This window comes from Rattus norvegicus, chromosome 4 (genome assembly GCF_036323735.1).
Source record: "Rattus norvegicus strain BN/NHsdMcwi chromosome 4, GRCr8, whole genome shotgun sequence".
Lineage (NCBI taxonomy): Eukaryota > Metazoa > Chordata > Mammalia > Rodentia > Muridae > Rattus > Rattus norvegicus.
In genome coordinates, this window is record NC_086022.1 from 164090668 (window position 1) to 164100713 (window position 10046).

Sequence of the window (10046 nt, forward strand, 5' to 3'; positions counted from 1 at the left end):
AACACAGAAAAGTGTTTTTCTGAATGAGATATGCTTGTATTAATCTAAGAATTAGCAGAGTAAGCCCAGTGTTGGTGGTACATGCCTATCAACTCACAACCATGGAGGCAGAGGCAGGCAGATCTCTGAGTTCAAGAGCAAACTAGTCTACAATGAAAAGCAGGGCTCAAGACAGAGAAATCCTGTGTCAAAAAAAAACAAAACAAAAAAAACAAACAAACCAAAAAACCAACCAAACAAACAAACCTCCAAAAAACCCAAAGAACTCCCCAAAAACCAATAAAAATACAGATTCAAAATAAACACAGTCTACTACAAAAAAGAACTTTAAATATTTTTAATGAATGCAGTGCAAGCTTGAAGTTCACAGAGAACTTGCTGTGGATGGTTTTATGCTTCCAACATGTGGATCCAGATGTTGAACTCTTTTTTTATACATTTATTTATTTATTGATTGATTGATTGGTTGATTTAATTTTTTCTTCCATTTTTATTAAATTGGGTATTTCTTATTTACATTTCAAATGTTACTCCCTTTCCTGGTTTTGTGCCCATTAGCCCCCTAACTCCTCTCTCTCCCCTTCTATATGCGTGTTCCCCTCCCCATTCACCCCCCCATTACTGTTCCCCAACAATTCTCTTGTAATCAGTCTTAGTAGCTGGTGTCTTTACCATCAGTGTCATGTCCCTGTTCCTGAACTAATACTTTAGTAGAGCAAGGCTATGGTCTCTGTTGTGGTTCACAGCTGTAATCCCAGCCCTCTGCAGCTACAGAGTGACCTTGTTAAAAAATAAAATTTACAAAATGGATTGGTGGTAAATCTCAGTAGTACAATGTTTGCCTAGCATGCATGAGAAGGTTTAAACCATAGTTATAAAGCTAAGAAGAGGGGCTGGAGAGATGGCTCAGCAGTTAAGAGCACCCGACTGCTCTTCCGGAGGTCCTGGGTTCGGTTCCCAGCAGCCACATGGTGGCTCACAACCATCTGTAAACAGATCCGATTCCCTCTTCTGGTGTATCTGAAGACAGCTACAGTGTACTTATATATAATAAATGAATGAATGAATCTATTAAAAAAAAAAAAGAGCACTAGCTTCTTTCTTAAAAAAAAAAAAAAAAAGCTAAGAAGAAAGAGTTAACAGAAGAATTGCCTGTGACCTGTTATTTCATCCTTTTTGGGACTCATCAGTACAGTATAGCACATCCAAAAATTTCAAATATTTTGTCCTAAAAATTAAACAATGTGTAAATGATTGCAAGATTAGGCATCACATGCTTTGAAGGGGATTAATCAACTGTCTCCTGGTCTGAAAACAACCCAATAAAGAATAAAATTCAAATGTCATGCATATGTATGGAATTCTCAAAATGTTAAATTTGGAAAATAAAATGACATTTGCTTATATCATATTCTTAGTCTGTTTCAATTTTTAAAAATTTGATAAGGAAGGTGTAAAAATATTTGACAATGCTATTAAATCTCAGTGTACAGCATGGTTTTTAATCCTGTTTAGATCTGCCTTCAGATTGGTCATTGAATTTATGAAAAGAATAATGGCCATATTTACTATAATATTTGGAGACCACAGAACAATATCATCTTTCCTGTGATAACAGAATCATTTCCATGGTTTCAGTCACCCACATTTTTAGTGCCCCTGAATTCATAGCAAGGACCAATGAAAAAAGTTCATACATGATCATAAAATGGAGGTCACTAACACAGATTTGTTTATACTATAGTTTTAGATTTCAGTACTAACTCATACCCAAACACCTATTTGATTTAGAATTATCTATCCAAAATTTATGTAGTATATCTATGACCCTCTAAGCTAGTTTTCATCTTTGCTGTCAATGTGATTATTAATGGATTTTGATAATGGCTTTGGTAGGTCCTGAGTAGAGAAGCAACTGTAGATAACAGGTCACAGAGCAGCTGTTTCTCACGCATGCTTTCCTTTGGTACATTCCCTAGCCTGGATCTACAACTAGTGGGCACTTTGATGTGTAGCTGTTGGGCTTGTTACAAATCCACTTCCTATGTGTGTAGCCCCGGCCACTGTGGATCCCACTGTCATTCAGGTAGGCACATTCTCCTCCTCCTTGGGTGACAACCCTAAAGCAAAGAACGAACAATAATTACTGCACAGGATGACACTGCATTCAAACACCTGCACAAGTTTTACACCCAGCATCTTTTACAACCTCAGGGCTCAACTTCAACACCACACTTTTGTCACTCATTCATGTTGAACCCTATAATATGTGTTCAAGGGAATTGATAGGTGTTTGCTGTTGAAAGACCCACCCCATGAGTCTTAACTCAGAGTTGCAACAGGCTTGAACGAGCCCAGGCACGCCCAGATACCTAGGGCCGAGTCACCGTGAAAACTAACAGACCATAAAAGGAAAGGAATGCAGAACAGACCAGGAGTACCACTCACAGGCCACCTGGCAGGAAGAGATAAGCCCCCAGCCCCCGACATCCAGGACGCCCCAAACCTGCCAATGTGTGTAGCTATACCTTATTACCTCATCATGTGAAATAGCCAATCATATGTGAACATGTCTATGTGCCTCGTTTGAATCCACCAATCCCCGTAACTATGCATCTGCTTCTGTACGCCCGCTTCTGCTTCCCCAATCCCTATAAAAGCCCCATGCTGGAGCTGCTGGGTGCGCAAGTCCTCCGAAGAGACTGTGTGCCCGCAGGTACCTGTGTTTTCCAATAAACCCTCTTGCTGATTGCATCCGAGTGGACTCGGCTCGGTCATTGGGCGCTTGGGACTCCTCCTGAGGGAAAGGTCCTCTCTGGGGGTCTTTCATTATGGGGGCTCGTCCGGGATTTGGAGACCCTCCGCCCAGAGATCACCGACCACCCACCGGGAGGTAAGCCGGCCGGCGTTTGTCTTGTCTGTTGTGTCTTGTCCTGTGAACGATCGATCAATAGGCTCAGATCTGGGGACTATCTGGGCGGGCCAGAGAAGGAGCTGACGAGCTCGGACTTCTCCCCCGCAGCCCTGGAAGACGTTCCAAGGGTGGTTGGAGGAGAGGGAGATCCGGATCCGTGGCACCTCCGTCCGTTTTCGGAGGGATCCGCACCCTTGATGACTCCGTCTGAATTTTATTGGAGTAGAGGATCCAAGACCCTCGCTGACTCCGTCTGAATTTTTGGTTTCAGTTTGGTACCGAAGCTGCGCGGCGCGTCTGCTTGTTACTTGTTTGACTGTTGGAATTGTTTGTCTTCTTTGTGACCTGACTGTGGTTTTCTGGACGTGTTGTCTGTTAGTGTCTTTTTGACTTTTGTTTCGTGTTTGAATTTGGACTGACGACTGTGTTTAAAATCTTGGACCGACGACTGTGTTTGAAATCATGAAACTGTTTGCTTTGTTCGTCGAAGAGTTTTACTTGGTCCCCTTAACGCTTAGTGAGTAAGAAACTTAATTTTGTAGACCCCGCTCTAGTGGCAGTGTGTTGGTTGATAGCCAAAGTTAATTTTTAAAACATAGTGTTTTGGGGGTTGGGGATTTAGCTCAGTGGTAGAGCTCTTGCCTAGCAAGCGCAAGGCCCTGGGTTCGGTCCCCAGCTCTGAAAAAAGGAAAGAAAAACAAAACAAAAACATATAGTGTTTTATCTGTGCTTATGCTCGCAGCCAGCTGTGATGAACTGGGAAAGATTTAAATTTTCCTTGGGAGTAAGGAATCTTAAAGGCGGAGTTTCAGCCGGTATGGCACTTAGTGCATAGCTGCCTAAAAGATCAGAAATGCTGTTAACAGGCTATAAAAAAAGGACAGGCTGTGTTAGAAATGCTACAGGAAGAATGATCTAAAAAGGCTGAGAGCTAAGTGGGGCTATAAGGAAAACAAGAACAGGAAAGGAATTTCTGACATTTGCTCACAGTAGGAGAGCGCTCATTTAGAGAAGTTCTTTAAGGAAGCCTGCCTTATCTGCTGTCCTTATTCCAAGGGAGGAGTCAGTCTCCAACATTAAATTACTTTTCTCACTGATCATCATTAACATGGAGAGTGCCTTTGGTCCTATCCCCACAGCAGCCAGTTCCTGCCCCTATGGTTAAAATGCCCCAGGTTGGGGGACAAAAAGAGCCCCTAAAATAGTTTCAAAGAATCTACAACTGTGAAGAACTTTGTTTTGCCAGTCAGGATTAATGTTTTCTTTTCCATGGGCCTATAGCCCACTGAGACAGTTTGGTAAAGGGCTGTTACTAAAGTCCTGAAAGCCCCAGGTGAACTGGTTACAATTCTTTTGTCAGCTGCTTAGTATCTAGCACCCAGGTTCTAACCATCTCTCCATCCTTTTGTTATTAGTTGTTACTAGAAGCCTAGTGTCATTTGGAGGATGGTTCTCTTGAGAGGCAAAGCCCCAAGCTGACACTGAAGGGAGGTAGGTACTCCTTAAGGGAAAATCTAAGCCCAGAGAGACAGCCGGTAACAGCTAGGCTGCCTCTCTGCTCGCCTTTCTGTTTCATAGACAAAGCTTGTGCTTATATTTACAGTGGCCTTTTTGTCCAAAAAAAGGCCTCCTGGTTTAGCTGTGTGACTAAATGCTATTTGTCCTCTTCAGTGGACCTCTCTCCTCTAGATTCCCTTCTTGTTTTCTCACCATCCCACGTGAGATGCTTGTTAGTAACTGTTACAGATCTTCTTTACCACTGAGGAAAGACAGAATCCTGCTAGAGGCCAGAAAGAATGTTCCAGACATGGATGGAAGGCTCCTGACTGTTGACTTCAATGCCCCTGAAGGTAGGGAGTGCTCCAGGTCTGTCCCCAGGCTCCGAGGGTGGGTCTCCTAGGGGCTGGAAAATGCCCCACCAATCTGGCTAAGATAAGGAAAGGATATGAAGAGAAAGTTACAGAAACTTGAAGGGTAAAGCTAAGTCACTGAGAGAGTTATTGTAAGTTGCAGAGAAAATAAGTTGATGCGTGGTTCAGGGTCTGTGCAGAAAAGTGGACAGCACCTAATAGCTGTAGAAGAAGATGCAGAGAGACTGAAAGAAAGAAAGAAAGAAAGAAAGAAAGAAAGAAAGAAAGACAGGAAGAAAGAGGATAAAAAGAGCAGGAAGCTAGGGAAGAAAAGAGACAAAAAGAAGAGGAGATTAGAGAGCTAAAGAGAGATAAAAGACAAGAGAGGAACATATACTGGCCACAGTAGTTAGGGAACTTAGGAAGATAGTACCTGGCAACAGAAGAGAATTCCTGGCTAAAGATCAGTGTGCCTAATACGAAGAAAAAGGACATTGGGTCAGGGACTGCCCCAGAAAGAACAAGAGGGGACACTGGAGAGCCTCTTGGTGCTGGCTATGCACAGAGATAGAAGGGAAGCCCGCCCAGTTGTTTTGTGGATACAGGGACCCAATGCTCTGTGCTCCTATGCTCCAGTGGGCCAGTATCCAAAGACCTTGGGTACAGGGGCCTGCTGGCAACAAACAATACTTATGGACTGCCCGAAGAACAGTGGACCTTGGCGTGGGCCGGGTAACCCACTAGTTCATAGTCATCCCTGACTGCCCCCATCCCTTGCTCATGAGAAAATTGCTCCCCAAAATGGCTTGCGTGGGCTGAAATGGCTGGGTGAGGCCATGTGTATGCATATCTACAGACTGTGTATGCGGAGCTTAAGACCTGTCTCAGTGCACCAGTACCTGATGCTGGCAGATGAATGGCTTAGCGCTGTTCTACTTGGAACATATCACTCCTGCCAGCCGGGCACTAACAATTATCACCCAATCCAGGACTTAAACTGTGATAGACTGGCTGATGTTTGCCTTTGAATAGAGTGTCCCAAAAGATGGGACCACTGGTCAGCTGCCATGGACTAGATTCTCCACCTGTTGGGGGCAATCTGGTCACCTTGCTGCCCAATCCGACCTGGAGCCACCACAGCACGAGTGTCAAGCACTGGCAGAAGCCCATGGGTGGAGGAAAGACCTCAGCGACTGGCTGATTGACCCCTGCTGAAAGCCGAGGCTACCTTGTCCACAGACGGGAACAGTTCTCTTCATGAAGGTCAGAGATAAGTGGGTGCTGCCATGGTGGACAACACAATGTCATCTAGGATGGCTGAACCTCAACCCCCCAGTACATCAGTGCCGCAGATGCCTTTGCCATCTCTTGGATGCCCTGATGAAGCCAACAACTGTGAGTACTATTCATTGCTCAGGATATCAGGAGGGAAGAGATTCAGTGACATGGGGCAATAACGAAGCAGATCAAGTGGCTCGAAAAATGGTTATGCAGGAGCCCATCCTGGTTGCAGGCCTGCAAGAGACAGCCACTGAGAACTAGGATTGGACTAAGGGATGGCCTCACTTAGAAAAGGCCCAAATTGCTTAAAAGATAAAGGACAATGGCACACTTGAGGGGAAAGCTATACTCCCCAGAGAACAAAGAAAAGACTCACTTTGCCAAATACAGAAATGGACTCATTTAGGAGATAAAAAGTTTGTCCAAGTAGTTAAGTGTATGTAATAGACTTTAAGATTTTAGCCAGAGAGGCAGTAGAAAGTATAAGGTATGTCTGAAAAGCTCTCAGGGAGAACTTTCCCTCAGGATGGAGACCCTCCAACTCCAAAGACCAGACCGAGACACCACAGGATGCAATCAGCAAGAGGATTTGGTTTATTGTCGGGATACACAGGCACAGGCACCTGCGGGCGCTTCAGTCACTCGGGGGACTGGCGCGACCCACGGAACCAAGGATGGGCTTTTATAGGATTTTGGGGAGCAGAAGCAAGCATACAGAAGCAGATGCATGGTTACAGGGATATAATTGGTGGATTCTAATATGGCAAGGGTTTAGCCCGGGGGCAAGTTTCCTAGCTACCTTCCTGAAACATAACGGCTGACTCGGCCCCCCAAGGGTTCAGCCCGGGGGCAAGTTTCTTAGCTACCTTCTTGGAACATAACGACTGACTCGGCCCCCCACCAGGGTGTGGGACCTCTCCTGGGGCTTTTTTTCATTGTCAGGTGCTCAACCGAAGTCGTCCTGTTGCCAGGCCTTCAACCAAACATATCTTGCTTGGCAGCCGCTGTGTACTCAGTGTTCTAACCTTTCCCTGAACCAGTCATCTTAAGTACAGCCTTGCAAAATGGCGTTACTGCTGCTAAGCTGGGGTCTTTCATGTCAATAAGTGAATGCTTAGCAAGCAAACAGGGCAAAGAGACCTAGAGAGTTTGGTGAAAAGTCGAAGTGAACTTCACTGAGATAAAACCAGAAAAATATAATCACAAGTATCTCCTAGTGCTTGTAGATACTTTTTCAGGAATAGATAGAAGCTTTCCTCACCAAACGAGAGACGGCCTCTGCAATCATCAAGAAGATACTGGAAGAAATCTTCCTCTTGGAATGCCCAAGGTAATCTGGTCAGACAACGGCCCTACTTTCGTTGCCAAGGTAAGCCAGGGTGTGGCCAAGTATTTAGAGGTCGATTGGAAATTACATTGTATTTACAGACCTCAAAGTTCAGGACAGGTAGGGTAAATAAATAGAACTCTAAAAGAGACCCTGACCAAATTAACCATGGAGACTGGCGCAGACTGGGTGACACTCCTTCCCTCTTGCTCTCTTCAGAGCAAGAAATACCCCTTCCAGATTCAGCCTTACCCCCTTTGAGATCTTATATGGGGCCTCAGCCCCACTGACTGTATTAGATGATGTTACTGAACCAACATGTCATAGTGCCATAGTAATAATGATTTGTGTGCCAGGCTAAAAGACCTACAGGTGATACAGAAAGAAATCTGCTCAGAGCTGGCAGCAGCCTATGCCCTGGGGACCCCTGAGACATCTCACCAGTTCCAGGTCGGAGACTCGGCTACATACGATGGCACCGAACCCAGATACTCACTGGAAAGGACCGTACCTGGTTCTGCTGACCACCCTGACAGCCATCAACTCTCAACCCTCACCAGCCGTGTACTAGCTGTTGGGGCTGAGAGCTGGGACCTAGAGGGAAACTCAGATCTTCAAAAAGCTCCCTAGACTTAATTTCATGTTTGCCCCGGGTTTTATCAAGATAGGTGTGGGGATAGGCTTGATTTCTATTACAAATGATTTAACATTGCATATGTTAGTACTCCTAACACTTCTTGGGACTGTGCCTCAGGGATCACAATCTGTATAAGTTTAGAAGTTCTAAAAGCTAGTCATGACCTTGGTGTGTAGGTTTAGATAGTGTCCAGATTGGAATCCTGATGCTAAAGACTTAGTAAGAAAAAAAAAAAGAGTTGAGAATTACTTAAGGCTATCTAGGTGCTGCAAGGGCAGCACAAGGACATCTGCCATTGCCCTGCAATGCAAGGTTTATAGAGAATTCAGAACTGCCATTGACTCAGATATAAAAAGAGTGAAAGACTTTTTAGCTGACCTCCAAGAATACCTAACCTCCCTCTCAGAGGTAGTCCTTCAGAATAGGAGAAGATTAGACCTGATATTCCTTAAAGAAGGAACCTGTGTGCTACACTGAAAGAATGTTGTTTCTATGCAGACCATACAGGATTAGTGAGAGATAACATGGCTAAGCTCCGAGAACGCTTGGCCCAGAGACAGAAGCTGTTTGATTCCCAACAAGGCTGGTTCGAGGGGTGGTTTAACCGATCCCCTTGGTTTGCTACCCTGGTGTCCACCTTGATGGGACCCTTAATCATCCTCCTCCTAATCTTCCTCTTTGGCCCCTGCATTCTAAACAGATTGATGCAGTTCATAAAGAACAGACTCTCAGTCATTCAGACGCTTGTTCTCACCCAACAATACCAGAGGGTAAGACAACAGGAAGAGATTCCTTAGAATTCGATTTGAGTAAAGGATTTTACTCAAGTCTAAAAGAAAATGGGGGAAAATGAAAGACCCACCCCATGAGTCTTAACTCAGAGTTGCAACAGGCTTGAACGAGCCCAGGCACGCCCAGATACCTAGGGCCGAGTCACCGTGAAAACTAACAGACCATAAAAGGAAAGGAATGCAGAACAGACCAGGAGTACCACTCACAGGCCACCTGGCAGGAAGAGATAAGCCCCCAGCCCCCGACATCCAGGACGCCCCAAACCTGCCAATGTGTGTAGCTATACCTTATTACCTCATCATGTGAAATAGCCAATCATATGTGAACATGTCTATGTGCCTCGTTTGAATCCACCAATCCCCGTAACTATGCATCTGCTTCTGTACGCCCGCTTCTGCTTCCCCAATCCCTATAAAAGCCCCATGCTGGAGCTGCTGGGTGCGCAAGTCCTCCGAAGAGACTGTGTGCCCGCAGGTACCTGTGTTTTCCAATAAACCCTCTTGCTGATTGCATCCGAGTGGACTCGGCTCGGTCATTGGGCGCTTGGGACTCCTCCTGAGGGAAAGGTCCTCTCTGGGGGTCTTTCACTGTCATGTTCAAACTGTTGCCACAAGTGACCTCACTGAGGGTGATTTTTAGTTCTCAAAGTATTTTACATAAGTTACAAAAGTGGGGGAAAACCTACTTCTTAGTAAATTTCCTTAAGGACTTTAATGATGGGCAGAAATGTGCCTGTGTTTTACCTTTGCAGTGAAATGGCTCCATTCAAAATGGTCAACTATGCTCACACAAGAGCTGTCTCTGGGCTTTTCGATGTGGAGGCATTAGAGAGGTTATCTGTTGTTGTAAAAATATAAAAATAAAAAAGGGTATAGCTGTCTTTTACCTTGCTAGGTCCACACTGCGGTGTCCCAAGATATCTGCTAGATATTTTGGCGGAAACACATCCCAACTCCTCGATGACCCAGTGTCTCTTGCCGCCACACACTTTCCTAGACTCCAAGTACAATAGATAAGACAGGAATGAGCATACAGTGCATGTTGGACAGGTTATTCATGTCAAGCCAGAAGAGGAAGAGACTCCTGTAGCTTTATTCACCACTTATATACCCAAGTTCACCAGGTAGAAAATATCTGGGAAGCACAGTGGGAAACCCTGGCTCATGACTTCGGTAACAAAAGACTGACTACATGACCTGAATTAACTAGGGAGAAATCCGGGAAGACCAGCCTAAATCTCAAGGA

General features: G+C 44.9%; 1 long non-coding RNA gene across 1 annotated transcript; it reads left to right on the forward strand.

Moving 5' to 3' along the window:
• The first annotated feature begins 1626 nt into the window (after positions 1-1626).
• On the forward strand, positions 1627-9309 carry LOC134486848 (uncharacterized). The gene is made up of 2 exons (XR_010066278.1): positions 1627-4764; positions 7729-9309. It is a non-coding gene; the product is annotated as an uncharacterized LOC134486848 (long non-coding RNA).
• The last annotated feature ends 737 nt before the right edge of the window (positions 9310-10046 follow it).